Source organism: Ipomoea nil, unplaced genomic scaffold, assembly GCF_001879475.1.
Source record: "Ipomoea nil cultivar Tokyo-kokei standard unplaced genomic scaffold, Asagao_1.1 scaffold1101, whole genome shotgun sequence".
In the NCBI taxonomy this organism is placed as follows: domain Eukaryota; kingdom Viridiplantae; phylum Streptophyta; class Magnoliopsida; order Solanales; family Convolvulaceae; genus Ipomoea; species Ipomoea nil.
In genome coordinates, this window is record NW_017617529.1 from 595,141 (window position 1) to 609,612 (window position 14,472).

Here is a 14,472-nt window from a genome sequence, read left to right on the forward strand (position 1 = left end):
GGTAGTTATCGAAAGCGTCAAGGGTATTTTTCTCCTTCGCTTAACTCACATCTCTACCATCTAATGCACTCAGCGGTGGTCATCCCATCTGCAAGGGAGATTCCATTGTCTTTCGTAATATTGAATAATATGCCCTACGCTTTTTCGTCCGAGTCATCCCGATACTCTTTAGTAGGATTAAAATTTTTTCTTCGGTTTGTAACCCTTTTCTCTCATATAATTAATTGGTGATAAATCGATCATAATTAATAAATAAAAAATACAGTGACACTGAATATGTGTTAAGTCATCTAATTTTGTGTAGCATTTTACATATGAACACTTGGCATTTCATAACCATTTTACCAATTTTTGCTGAAAAAGTGACTAGATATAGTAGTGTTTTGAAAGTTGAAATTAAAGGCCTATTAGCTCAGTTGTTTAGTGCGTCGTGCTAATAACGCGAAGGTCATAGGTTCGAGACTTGTATGGGCCAAAATTTTCATCTCCCAACCCTTTGCATGTAAAAACCATTATTAATTTTGAAATGGTGTTTACAAAATGCACAACGTGAACCGGTGACTTTAATATGGTAACTTTGAGTTCAAGTGTTCCAACTTTAACTTGACAAATATTTTATTCTAAAGAATTTGAAGTACAAAAATAAACACAACGCATCACCAACACTGAAAATTTTCATTAATAATCTCAAAGAATTATATTACAATTCAATGTGCATAAAGTTATATAAATATATAAATTACTAAATGTCTTCAATTGTGCAGCCTCAACCCTCGTTCTTCTTGCTGCTTCTTCCCTTTCTCGGCCGTGTCCAAAAATTTGTTAATTTGATTCTTGAGCTCTGGATGTGTCCTGGTATCACCGGATGATGATCATATATATATGTGAGATTGATTCTAAAACTGTGGTAGTTATCGAAAGCGTCAAGGGTATTTTCTCCTTCGCTTAACTCGCATCTCTACCATCTAATGCACTCAGCGGTGGTCATCCATCTGCAAGGGAGATTCCATTGTCTTTCGTAATATTGAATAATATGCCCTTACGCTTTTTCGTCCGAGTCATTCCCGATACTCTTTAGTTAGGATTAAAATTTTTTCTTCGGTTTGTAACCCTTGTCTCTTATATAATTAAATTGTGATAAATCGATCATAATTTAATAAATAAAAAATACAGTGACACTGAATATGTGTTAAGTCATCTAATTTTGTGTAGCATTTTACATATGAACACTTGGCATTTCATAACCATTTTTACCAATTTTAGCTGAAAAAGTGACTAGATATAGTAGTGTTCTGAAAGTTGGAAATCAAAGGCCTATTAGCTCAGTTGGTTAGAGCGTCGTGCTAATAACGCGAAGATCAGGTTCGAGACTGTATGGGCCAAAATTTTCATCTCCCAACCCTTTGCATGTAAAAACCATTATTAATTTTGAAATGTGTTTAGAAATGGTGTTTACAAAATGCACAACGTGAACGGTGACTTTAATATGGTAACTTTGAGTTCAAGTGTTCCAACTTTAACTTGACAAATATTTTATTCTAAGGAATTTGAAGTACAAAAATAAACACAACGCATCACCAACACTGAAAATTTTCATTAATAATCTCAAAAGAATTATATTACAATTCAATGTTCATAAGCATATATAAATGTCTTCAATTGTGCAGCTTCAACCCTCGTTCTTCTTCCTGCTTCTTCGCCTTTCTCGGGCTGCCGTGTCCAAAAATTTGTTAATTTGATTCCTTGAGCTCAGGATGTGTCCTGGTATCACCGGATGATGATCATATATATATATATATATATATATATATATATATATATATATATATATATATATATATATATATATATATATATATATGTGTGTGTGACATTGATTCTAAGACTGCGGTAGTTATCGAAAGCGTCAATGGTATTTTCTCCTTCGCTTAACTCGCATCTCTACCATCTAATGCACTCAGCGGTGGTCATCCCATCTGCAAGGGAGATTCCATTGTCTTTCGTAATATTGAATAATATGCCCTTACGCTTTTTCGTCCGCGTCATTCCCGATACTCTTTAGTTAGGATTAAAATTTTTTCTTCGGTGTGTAACCCTTGTCTCTCATACAATTAAATTGTGATAAATCGTTCATAATTAATAAATAAAAAATACAGTGACACTGAATATGTGTTAAGTCATCTAATTTCGTGTAGCATTTTACATATGAACACTTGGCATTTCATAATCATTTTTACCAATTTTGGCTGAAAAAGTGACTAGATATAGAAGTTTTCTGAAAGTTAGAAATCAAAGGCTTATTAGTTCAGTTGGTTAGAGCGTCGTGCTAATAATGCGAAGGTCATAGGTTTGAGATCTGTATGGGCCAAATTTTTCATCTCCCAACCCTTTGCATGTAAAAACCATTAGTAATTTTGAAATGGCATTTACAAAATGCACAACGTGAACCGGTGACTTTAATATGGTAACTTTGAGTTCTAGTGTTCCAACTTTAACTTGACAAATATTTTATTCTAAGGAATTTGAAGTACAAAAATAAACACAATGCATCACCAACACAGAAAATTTTCATTAATAATATCAAAAGAATTATATTACAATTCAATGTGCATAAAGCATATATAAATATTTGAACATTACAAAATGTCTTCAATTGTGCAGCTTCAACCCTCGTTCTTCTTGCTACTTCTTCCCCTTTCTCGGCTGCCGTGTCCAAAAATTTGTTAATTTGATTCCTTGAGCTCTGGATGTGTCCTGGTATCACCGGATTATGATCATATATATATGTGAGATTGATTCTAAAACTGTGGTAGTTATCGAAAGCGTCAAGGGTATTTTCTCCTTCGCTTAACTCGCATCTCTACCAGCTAATGCACTCAGCGGTGGTCATCCCATCCTCAAGGGAGATTCCATTGTCTTTCGTAATATTGAATAATATGCCCTTATGCTTTTTCGTCCGAGTCATTCCCGATACTCTTTAGTTAGGATTAAAATTTTTTCTTCGGTTTGTAACCCTTGTCTCTCATATAATTAATTGGTGATAAATCGATCATAATTAATAAATAAAAAATACAGTGACACTGAATATGTGTTAAGTCATCTAATTTTGTGTAGCATTTTACCTATGAACACTTGGCATTTCATAACCATTTTTACCAATTTTAGCTGAAAAAGTGACTAGATATAGTAGTGTTCTGAAAGTTGGAAATCAAAGGCCTATTAGCTCAGTTGGTTAGAGCGTCGTGCTAATAACGCGAAGGTCACAGGTTTGAGACCTGTATGGGCAAAAATTTTCATCTCCCAACCCTTTGCATGTAAAAACCATTATTAATTTTGAAATGGTGTTTACAAAATGCACAACGTCAACCGGTGACTTTAATATGGTAACTTTGAGTTCAAGTGTTCCAACTTTAACTTGACAAATATTTTATTCTAAGGAATTTGAAGTACAAAAATAAACACAACGCATCACCAACACTAAAAATTTTCATTAATAATCTCAAAAGAATTATATTACAATTCAATGTTCATAAAGCATATATAAATGTCTTCAATTGTGCAGCCTCAACCCTCGTTCTTCTTGCTGCTTCTTCGCCTTTCTCGGCTGCCGTGTCCAAAAATTTGTTAATTTGATTCCTTGAGCTCTGGATGTGTCCTGGTATCACCGGATGATAATCATATATATATGTGAGATTGATTCTAAAACTGTGGTAGTTATCGAAAGCGTCAAGGTATTTTCTCCTTCGCTTAACTCGCATCTCTACCATCTAATGCACTCAGCGGTGGTCATCCCATCTGCAAGAGAGATTCCATTGTCTTTCGTAATATTGAATAATATGCCCTTACGCTTTTTCGTACGAGTCATTCCCTATACTCTTTAGTTAGGATTAAAATTTTTTCTTCGGTTTGTAACCCTTGTCGCTCATATAATTAATTGGTGATAAATCGATCATAGGTTCGAGACCTGTATGGGCCAAAATTTTCATCTCCCAACCCTTTGCATGTAAAAACCATTATTAATTTTGAAATGGTGTTTACAAAATGCACAACGTGAACCGGTGACTTTAATATGGTAACATTGAGTTCAAGTGTTCCAACTTTAACTTGACAAATATTTTATTCTAAGGAATTTGAAGTACAAAAATAAACACATCGCATCACCAACATTGAAAATTTTCATTAATAATCTCAAAAGAATTATATTACAATTCAATGTGCATAAAGCATATATAAATATATAAACATTACAAAATGTCTTCAATTGTGCAGCTTCAACCCTCGTTCTTCTTGCTGCTTCTTCGTCTTTCTCGGCTGCCGTGTCCAAAAATTTGTTAATTTGATTCCTTGAGTTCTGGATGTGTCCTGGTATCACCGGATGATGATCATATATATATGTGAGATTGATTCTAAAACTGTGGTAGTTATCGAAAGCGTCAAGGGTATTTTCTCCTTCGCTTAACTCGCATCTCTACCATCTAATGCACTCAGCGGTGGTCATCCCATCTGCAAGGGAGATTCCATTGTCTTTCGTAATATTGAATAATATGCCCTTACGCTTTTTCGTCCGCGTCATTCCCGATACTCTTTAGTTAGGATTAAAATTTTTTATTCGGTTTGTAACCCTTGTCTCTCATACAATTAAATTGTGATAAATCGATCATAATTAATTAATAAAAAATACAGTGACACTGAATATGTGTTAAGTCATCTAATTTCGTGTAGCATTTTACATATGAACACTTGGCATTTCATAACCACTTTTACCAATTTTAGCTGAAAAAGTGGCTAGATATAGTAGTGTTCTGAAAGTTGGAAATCAAAGGCCTATTAGCTCAGTTGGTTAGAGCGTGGTCACAGTTTCGAGACATGTATGGGCCAAATTTTCATCTCCCAACCCTTTGCATGTAAAAACCATTATTAATTTTGAAATGGTGTTTACAAAATGCACAACGTGAACCGGTGACTTTAATATGGTAACTTTGAGTTCAAGTGTTCCAACATTAACTTGACAAATATTTTATTCTAAGGAATTTGAAGTACAAAAATAAACACAACGCATCACCAACCCTGAAAATTTTCATTAATAATCTCAAAAGAATTATATTACAACTCAATGTGCATAAAGCATATATAAATATATAAACATTACAAAATGTCTTCAATTGTGCAGCTTCAACCCTCGTTCTTCTTGCTGCTTCTTCGCCTTTCTCGGCTGCCGTGTCTAAAAATTTGTCAATTTGAATCCTTGAGCTCTGGATGTGTCCTGGTATCACCGGATGATGATCATATATATATGTGAGATTGATTCTAAAACTGTGGTAGTTATCGAAAGCGTCAAGGGTATTTTCTCCTTCGCTTAACTCGCATCTCTACCATCTAATGCACTCAGCGGTGGTCATCCCATCTGCAAGGGAGATTCCATTGTCTTTCGTAATATTGAATAGTATGCCCTTACGCTTTTTCGTCCGAGTCATTCCCGATACTCTTTAGTTAGGATTAAAATTTTTTCTTCGGTTTGTAACCCTTGTCTCTTTTATAATTAATTGGTGATAAATCGATCATAATTAATAAATAAAAAAATACAGTGACACTGAATATGTGTTAAGTCATCAAATTTTGTGTAGCATTTTACATATGAACACTTGGTATTTTATAACCATTTTTACCAATATTAGCTAAAAAATTGACTAGATATAGTAGTGTTCTGAAAATTGGAAATCAAAGGCCTATTAGCTCAGTTGGTTAGAGTGTCGTGCTAATAACGCGAAGGTCACAGGTTTGAGACCTGTAAGGGCAAAAATTTTAATCTCCCAACCCTTTGCATGTAAAAACCATTATTAATTTTGAAATGGTGTTTACAAAATGCACAACGTGAACCGGTGACTTTAATATGGTAACTTTGAGTTCAAGTGTTCCAACTTTAACTTGACAAATATTTTATTCTAAGGAATTTGAAGTACAAAAATAAATACAACGCATCACCAACACTGAAAATTTTCATTAATAATCTCAAAAGAATTATATTACAGTTCAATGTTCATAAAGCATATATAAATGTCTTCAAGTGTGCAGCTTCAACCCTCGTTCTTCTTGCTGTTTCTTCGCCTTTCTCGACTGCCGTGTCCAAAAATTTGTTAATTTGATTCCTTGAGCTCAGGATGTGTCCTGGTATCACCGGATGATGATCATATATATATATGTGAGATTGATTCTAAAACTGTGGTAGTTATCGAAACCATCAAGGGTATTTTCTCCTTCGCTTAACTCGCATCTCTAGCATCTAATGCACTCAGCGGTGGTCATCCCATCAGCAAGGGAGATTCCATTGTCTTTCGTAATATTGAACAATATGCCCTTACGCTTTTTCGTCCGAGTCATTCCCGATACTCTTTAGTTAGGATTAAAATTTTTTGTTCGGTTTGTAACCCTTGTCGCTCATATAATTAATTGGTGATAAATCGATCATAATTAATAAATAAAAAATACAGTGACACTGAATATGTGTTAAGTCATCTAATTTTGTGTAGCATTTTACATATGAACACTTGGCATTTCATAACCATTTTTACCAATTTTAGCTGAAAAAGTGACTAGATATAGTAGTGTTCTTTAAGTTAGAAATCTAAGGCCTATTAGCTCAGTTGGTTAGAGCATCATGCTAATAATGCGAAGGTCACAGGTTCGAGACCTGTATGGGCCAAAATGTTCATCTCCTAACCCTTTGCATGTAAAAACTATTATTAATTTTGAAATGGTGTTTACAAAATGCACAACGTGAACCGGTGACTTTAATATGGAAACATTGAGTTCAAGTGTTCCAACTTTAACTTGACAAATATTTTATTCTAAGGAATTTGAAGTACAAAAATCAACACAACGCATCACCATCACTGAAAATTTTCATTAATAATCTCAATAGAATTATATTACAATTCAATGTTCATAAAGCATATACAAATGTCTTCAATTGTGCAGCTTCAACCCTCGTTCTTCTTGCTGTTTCTTCGCCTTTCTCGGCTGCCGTGTCCAAAAATTTGTTAATTTGATTCCTTGAGCTTAGGATGTGTCCTGGTATCACCGGATGATGATCATATATATATGTGAGATTGATTCTAAAACTGTGGTAGTTATCGAAACCATCAAGGGTATTTTCTCCTTCGCTTAACTCGCATCTCTACCATCTAATGCACTCAGCGGTGGTCATCCCATCTGCAAGGGAGATTCCATTGTCTTTCGTAATATTAAGTAATATGCCCTTACGCTTTTTCGTCCGAGTCATTCCCGATACTCTTTAGTTAGGATTAAAATTTTTTCTTCGGTTTGTAACCCTTGTCGCTCATATAATTAATTGGTGATAAATCGATCATAATTAATAAATAAAAAATACAGTGACACTGAATATGTGTTAAGTCATCTAATTTTGTGTAGCATTTTACATATGAACACTTGCCATTTCATAGCCATTTTTACCAATTTTAGCTGAAAAAGTGACTAGATATAATAGTGTTCTGAAAGTTGGAAATCAAAGGCCTATTAGCTCAGTTGGTTAGAGCATCGTGCTAATAACGCGAAGGTCACAGGTTCTAGACCTGTATGGGCTAAAATTTTCATCTCCCAACCCTTTGCATGTAAAAACCATAATTAATTTTGAAATGGTGTTTACATAATGCACAACGTGAACCGGTGACTTTAATATGGTAACTTTGAGTTCAAGTGTTCCAACTTTAACTTGACAAATATTTTATTCTAAGGAATTTGAAGTACAAAAATAAACACAACGCATCACCAACACTGAAAATTTTCATAAATAATCTCAAAAGAATTATATTACAATTCAATGTGAATAAAGCATATATAAATATATAAACATTACAAAATGTCTTCCATTGTGCAGCTTCAACCCTCGTTCTTCTTGCTGCTTCTTCGTCTTTCTCGACTGCCGTGTCCAAAAATTTGTTAATTTGATTCCTTGAGCTCTGGATGTGTCCTGGTATCACCGGATGATGATCATATATATATGTGAGATTGATTCTAAAACTGTGGTAGTTATCGAAAGCGTCAAGGGTATTTTCTCCTTCACTTAACTCGCATCTCTACCATCTAATGCACTCAGCGGTGGTCATCCCATCTGCAAGGGAGATTCCATTGTCTTTCGTAATATTGAATAATATGCCCTTACGCTTTTTCGTCCGAGTCATTCCCGATTCTCTTTAGTTAGGATTAAAATTTTTTCTTCGGTTTGTAACCCTTGTCTCTCATATAAATAATTGGTGATAAATCGATCATATTTAATAAAAAAAAAATACAGTGACACTGAATATGTGTTAAGTCATCTAATTTTGTGAATCATTTTACATATGAACACTTGGCATTTCATAACCATTTTTACAAATTTTAGCTGAAAAAGTGACTAGATATAGTTGTGTTCTGAAAATTAGAAATCAAAGGCCTATTAGCTCAGTTGGTTTGAGTGTTGTGCTAATAACGTGAAGGTCACAGGTTTGAGACTTATATGGGCCAAAATTTTCATCTCCCAACCCTTTGCATGTAAAAACCATTATTAATTTTGAAATGGTGTTTACAAAATACACAACGTGAACCGGTGACTTTAATGTGGTAACTTTGAGTTCAAGTGTTCCAACTTTAACTTGACAAATATTTTATTCTAAGGAATTTGAAGTACAAAAATAAACACAACGCATCACCAACACTGAAAATTTTCATTAATAATCTCAAAAGAATTATATTACAATTCAATGTGCATAAAGCATACATAAATATATAAACATTACAAAATGTCTTCAATTGTGAAGCTTCAACCCTCGTTCTTCTTGCTACTTCTTCGTCTTTCTCGGCTGCCGTGTCCAAAAATTTGTTAATTTGATTCCTTGAGCTCTGGATGTGTCCTGGTATCACCGGATGATGATCATATATATATGTGAGATTGATTCTAAAACTGTGGTAGTTATCGAAAGCGTCAAGGGTATTTTCTCCTTCGCTTAACTCGCATCTCTGCCATCTAATGCACTCAGCGGTGGTCATCCCATCTGCAAGGGAGATTCCATTGTCTTTCGTAATATTGAATAATATGCCCTTACGCTTTTTCGTCCGAGTCATTCCCGATACTCTTTAGTTAGGATTAAAATTTTTTCTTCGGTTTGTAACCCTTGTCTCTCATATAATTAATTGGTGATAAATCGATCATAATTAATAAAAAAAAAAATACAGTGACACTGAATATGTGTTAAGTCATCTAATTTTTTGAAGCATTTTACATATGAACACTTGGCATTTCATAACCATTTGTACAAATTTTAGCTGAAAAAGTGACTAGATATAGTTGTGTTCTGAAAATTAGAAATCAAAGGCCTATTAGCCCAGTTGGTTAGAGTGTCGTGCTAATAATGTGAAGGTTACAAGTTCGAGACTTATATGTGCCAAAATTTTCATCTCCCAACCCTTTGCATGTAAAAACCATTATTAATTTTGAAATGGTGTTTACAAAATGCACAACGTCAACCGGTGACTTTAATATGGTAACATTGAGTTCAAGTGTTCCAACTTTAACTTGACAAATATTTTATTCTAAGGAATTTGAAGTACAAAAATAAACACAACGCATCACCAACACTGAAAATTTTCAATAATAATCTCAAATGAATTATATTACAATTCAATGTTCATAAAGCATATATAAATGTCTTCAATTGTGCAGCTTCAACCCTCGTTCTTCGTGCTGCTTCTTCGCCTTTCTCGGCTGTCGTGTCCAAAAATTTGTTAATTTGATTCCTTGAGCTCAGGATTTGTCCTGGTATCACCGGATGATCGTCATATATATATATATGTGAGATTGATTCTAAAACTGTGGTAGTTATCGAAACCGTCAAGGGTATTTTCTCCTTCGATTAACTCGCATCTCTACCATCTAATGCACTCAGCGGTGGTCATCCCATCTGCAAGGGAGATTCCATTGTCTTTCGTAATATTGAATAATATGCCTTTACGCTTTTTCGTCCGAGTCATTCCCGATACTCTTTAGTTAGGATTAAAATTTTTTCTTCGGTTTGTAACCCTTGTCTCTCATATAAATAATTGGTGATAAATCGATCATAATTAATAAATAAAAAATAAAGTGACACTGAATATGTGTTAAGTCATCTAATTTTGTGTAGCATTTTACATATGAACAGTTGGCATTTCATAACCATTTTTACCAATTTTAGCTGAAAAACTGACTAGATATAGTAGTGTTCTGAAAGTTGAAATTAAAGGCCTATTAGCTCAGTTGGTTAGAGCGTCGTGCTAATAATGCGAAGGTCACAGGTTCGAGACCTGTATGGGCCAAAATTTTCATCTCCCAACCCTTTGCATGTAAAAACCATTATTAATTTTGAAATGGTGTTTACAAAATGCACAACGTGAACCGGTGACTTTAATATGGTAACTTTGAGTTCAAGTGTTCCAACTTTAACTTGACAAATATTTTATTCTAAAGAATTTGAAGTACAAAAATAAACACAACGCATCACCAACACTGAAAATTTTCATTAATAATCTCAAAAGAATTATATTACGATTCAATGTGCATAAAGCATATATAAATATATAAACATTACAAAATGTCTTCAATTATGCAGCTTCAACCCTCGTTCTTCTTGCTGCTTCTTCGTCTTTCTCGGCTGCCGTGTCCAAAAATTTGTTAATTTGAATCCTTGAGCCCTGGATGTGTCCTGGTATCACCGGATGATGATCATATATATATGTGAGATTGATTCTAAAACTGTGGTAGTTATCGAAAGCGTCAAGGGTATTCTCTCCTTCGCTTAACTCGCATCTCTACCATCTAATGCACTCAGCGGTGGTCATCCCATCTGCAAGGGAGATTCCATTGTCTTTCGTAATATTGAATAATATGCCCTTACGCTTTTTCGTCCGAGTCATTCCCGATACTCTTTAGTTAGGATTAAAATTTTTTCTTCGATTTGTAACCCTTGTCTCTCATATAAATAATTGGTGATAAATCGATCATAATTAATAAATAAAAAATACAGTGACACTGAATATGTGTTAAGTCATCTAATTTTGTGTAGCATTTTACATATGAACTCTTGGCATTTCATAACCATTTTTACCAATTTTAGCTGAAAAAGTGACTTGATATAGTAGTGTTGTGAAAGTTGTAAATCAAAGGCCTATTAGCTCAGTTGGTTAGAGCGTCGTGCTAATAACCCGAAGGTCACAGGTTCGAGACTTGTATAGGCCAAAATTTTCATCTCCCCAACCCTTTGCATGTAAAAACCATTATTAATTTTGAAATGGTGTTTACAAAATGCACAACGTCAACCGGTGACTTTAATATGGTAACTTTGAGTTCAAGTGTTCCAACTTTAACTTGACAAATATTTTATTCTAAAGAATTTGAAGTACAAAAATAAACACAACGCATCACCAACACTGAAAATTTTCATTAATAATCTCAAAAGAATTATATTACAATTCAATGTGCATAAAGCATATATAAATATATAAAATTACTAAATGTCTTCAATTGTGCAGCCTCAACCCTCGTTATTCTTGCTGCTTCTTCGGCTTTCTCGGCTGCCGTGTCCAAAAATTTGTTAATTTGATTCCTTGAGCTCAGGATGTGTCCTGGTATCACCGGATGATGATCATATATATATGTGAGATTGATTCTAAAACTGTGGTAGTTATCGAAAGCGTCAAGGGTATTTTCTCCTTCGCTTAACTCGCATCTCTACCATTTAATGCACTCAGCGGTGGTCATCCCATCTGCAAGGGAGATTCCATTGTCTTTCGTAATATTGAATAATATGCCCTTACGCTTTTTCGTCCGAGTCATTCCCGATACTCTTTAGTTAGGATTAAAATTTTTTCTTCGGTTTGTAACCCTCGTCTCTTATATACTTAATTGGTGATAAATCGATCATAATTAATAAATAAAAAATACAGTGACACTGAATATGTGTTAAGTAATCTAATTTTGTGTAGCATTTTACATATGAACACTTGGCATTTCATAACCATTTTTACCAATTTTTGCTGAAAAAGTGACTAGATATAGTAGTGTTCTGAAGGTTGAAAATCAAAGGCCTATTAGCTCAGTTGGTTAGAGCGTTGTGCTAATAACGTGAAGGTCACAGGTTCGAGACCTATATGGGCCATAATTTTCATCTCCCAAACCTTTGCATGTAAAAACCATTATTAATTTTGAAATGGTGTTTACAAAATGCACAACGTCAACCGGTGACTTTAATATGATAACTTTGAGTTCAAGTGTTCCAACTTTAACTTGACAAATATTTTATTCTAAAGAATTTGAAGTACAAAAATAAACACAACGCATCACCAACACTGAAAATTTTCATTAATAATCTCAAAAGAATTATATTACAATTCAATGTGCATAAAGCATATATAAATATATAAAATTACTAAATGTCTTCAATTGTGCAGCCTCAACCCTCGTTATTCTTGCTGCTTCTTCGGCTTTCTCGGCTGCCGTGTCCAAAAATTTGTTAATTTGATTCCTTGAGCTCTGGATGTGTCCTGGTATCACCGGATGATGATCATATATATATGTGAGATTGATTCTAAAACTGTGGTAGTTATCGAAAGCGTCAAGGGTATTTTCTCCTTCCCTTAACACGCATCTCTACCATTTAATGCACTCAGCGGTGGTCATCCCATCTGCAAGGGAGATTCCATTGTCTTTCGTAATATTGAATAATATGCCCTTACGCTTTTTCGTCCGAGTCATTCCCGATACTCTTTAGTTAGGATTAAAATTTTTTCTTCGGTTTGTAACCCTCGTCTCTTATATAATTAATTGGTGATAAATCGATCATAATTAATAAATAAAAAATACAGTGACACTAAATATGTGTTAAGTAATCTAATTTTGTGTAGCATTTTACATATGAACACTAGGCATTTCATAACCATTTTTACCAATTTTTGCTGAAAAAGTGACTAGATATAGTAGTGTTCTGAAAGTTGAAAATCAAAGGCCTATTAGCTCAGTTAGTTAGAGCGTCGTGCTAATAACGCGAAGGTCACAGGTTCGAGACCTATATGGGCCAAAATTTTCATCTCCCAACCCTTTGCATGTAAAAACCATTATTAATTTTGAAATGGTGTTTACAAAATGCACAACGTCAACCGGTGACTTTAATATGGTAACTTTGAGTTCAAGTGTTCCAACTTTAACTTGACAAATATTTTATTCTAAGGAATTTGAAGTACAAAAATAAACACAACGCATCACCAACACTGAAAATTTTCATTAATAATCTCAAATGAATTATATTACAATTCAATGTTCATAAAGCATATATAAATGTCTTCAATTGTGCAGCTTCAACCCTCGTTCTTCTTGCGGCTTCTTCGCCTTTCTCGGCTGCCGTGTCCAAAAATTTGTTAATTTGATTCCTTGAACTCTGGATGTGTCCTGGTATCACCGGATGATGATCATATATATATATATATATATATATATATATATATATATATATATATATGTGAGATTGATTCTAAAACTGTGGTAGTTATCGAAACCGTCAAGGGTGTTTTCTCCTTTGCTTAACTCGCATCTCTACCATCTAATGCACTCAGCGGTGGTCATTCCATCTACAAGGGAGATTCCATTGTCTTCCGTAATATTGAATAATATGCCCTTACGCTTTTTCGTCCGAGTCATTCCCGATACTCTTTAGTTAGGATTAAAATTTTTTCTTCGGTTTGTAACCCTCGTCTCTTATATAATTAATTGGTGATAAATCGATCATAATTAAGAAATAAAAAATACAGTGACACTGAATATGTGTTAAGTAATCTAATTTTGTGTAGCATTTTACATATGAACACTTGGCATTTCATAACCATTTTTACCAATTTTTGCTGAAAAAGTGACTAGATATAGTAGTGTTCTGAAAGTTGAAAATCAAAGGCCTATTAGCTCAGTTGGTTAGAGCGTCGTGCTAATAACGCGAAGGTCACAGGTTTGAGACCTATATGGGCCAAAATTTTCATCTCCCAACCCTTTGCATGTAAAAACCATTATTAATTTTGAAATGGTGTTTACAAAATGCACAACGTCAACCGGTGACTTTAATATGGTAACTTTGAGTTCAAGTGTTCCAACTTTAACTTGACAAATATTTTATTCTAAAGAATTTGAAGTACAAAAATAAACACAACGCATCACCAACACTGAAAATTTTCATTAATAATCTCAAAAGAATTATATTACAATTCAATGTGCATAAAGCATATATAAATATATAAAATTACTAAATGTCTTCAATTGTGCAGCCTCAACCCTCGTTATTCTTGCTGCTTCTTCGGCTTTCTCGGCTGCCGTGTCCAAAAATTTGTTAATTTGATTCCTTGAGCTCAGGATGTGTCCTGGTATCACCGGATGATGATCATATATATATGTGAGATTGATTCTAA

At 34.0% G+C, this 14,472-nt stretch overlaps 11 non-coding genes across 11 annotated transcripts; all 11 read left to right on the forward strand.

Annotated features, from left to right (window-relative positions):
* Positions 1-401: 401 nt before the first annotated feature.
* Positions 402-475, forward strand: TRNAI-AAU. The gene has a single exon. It is a non-coding gene; the product is annotated as a tRNA-Ile (tRNA).
* Positions 476-1,311: 836 nt separating this feature from the next.
* TRNAI-AAU lies at positions 1,312-1,382 on the forward strand. Its single transcript has one exon. It is a non-coding gene; the product is annotated as a tRNA-Ile (tRNA).
* Positions 1,383-3,213: 1,831 nt separating this feature from the next.
* On the forward strand, positions 3,214-3,287 carry TRNAI-AAU. Its single transcript has one exon. It is a non-coding gene; the product is annotated as a tRNA-Ile (tRNA).
* Positions 3,288-5,723: 2,436 nt separating this feature from the next.
* TRNAI-AAU lies at positions 5,724-5,797 on the forward strand. Its single transcript has one exon. It is a non-coding gene; the product is annotated as a tRNA-Ile (tRNA).
* An 829-nt stretch (positions 5,798-6,626) lies between these two features.
* Positions 6,627-6,700, forward strand: TRNAI-AAU. The gene has a single exon. It is a non-coding gene; the product is annotated as a tRNA-Ile (tRNA).
* An 827-nt stretch (positions 6,701-7,527) lies between these two features.
* Positions 7,528-7,601, forward strand: TRNAI-AAU. The gene has a single exon. It is a non-coding gene; the product is annotated as a tRNA-Ile (tRNA).
* Positions 7,602-10,270: 2,669 nt separating this feature from the next.
* Positions 10,271-10,344, forward strand: TRNAI-AAU. Its single transcript has one exon. It is a non-coding gene; the product is annotated as a tRNA-Ile (tRNA).
* An 845-nt stretch (positions 10,345-11,189) lies between these two features.
* Positions 11,190-11,263, forward strand: TRNAI-AAU. Its single transcript has one exon. It is a non-coding gene; the product is annotated as a tRNA-Ile (tRNA).
* An 845-nt stretch (positions 11,264-12,108) lies between these two features.
* TRNAI-AAU lies at positions 12,109-12,182 on the forward strand. The gene has a single exon. It is a non-coding gene; the product is annotated as a tRNA-Ile (tRNA).
* An 844-nt stretch (positions 12,183-13,026) lies between these two features.
* Positions 13,027-13,100, forward strand: TRNAI-AAU. The gene has a single exon. It is a non-coding gene; the product is annotated as a tRNA-Ile (tRNA).
* Positions 13,101-13,965: 865 nt separating this feature from the next.
* Positions 13,966-14,039, forward strand: TRNAI-AAU. Its single transcript has one exon. It is a non-coding gene; the product is annotated as a tRNA-Ile (tRNA).
* The last annotated feature ends 433 nt before the right edge of the window (positions 14,040-14,472 follow it).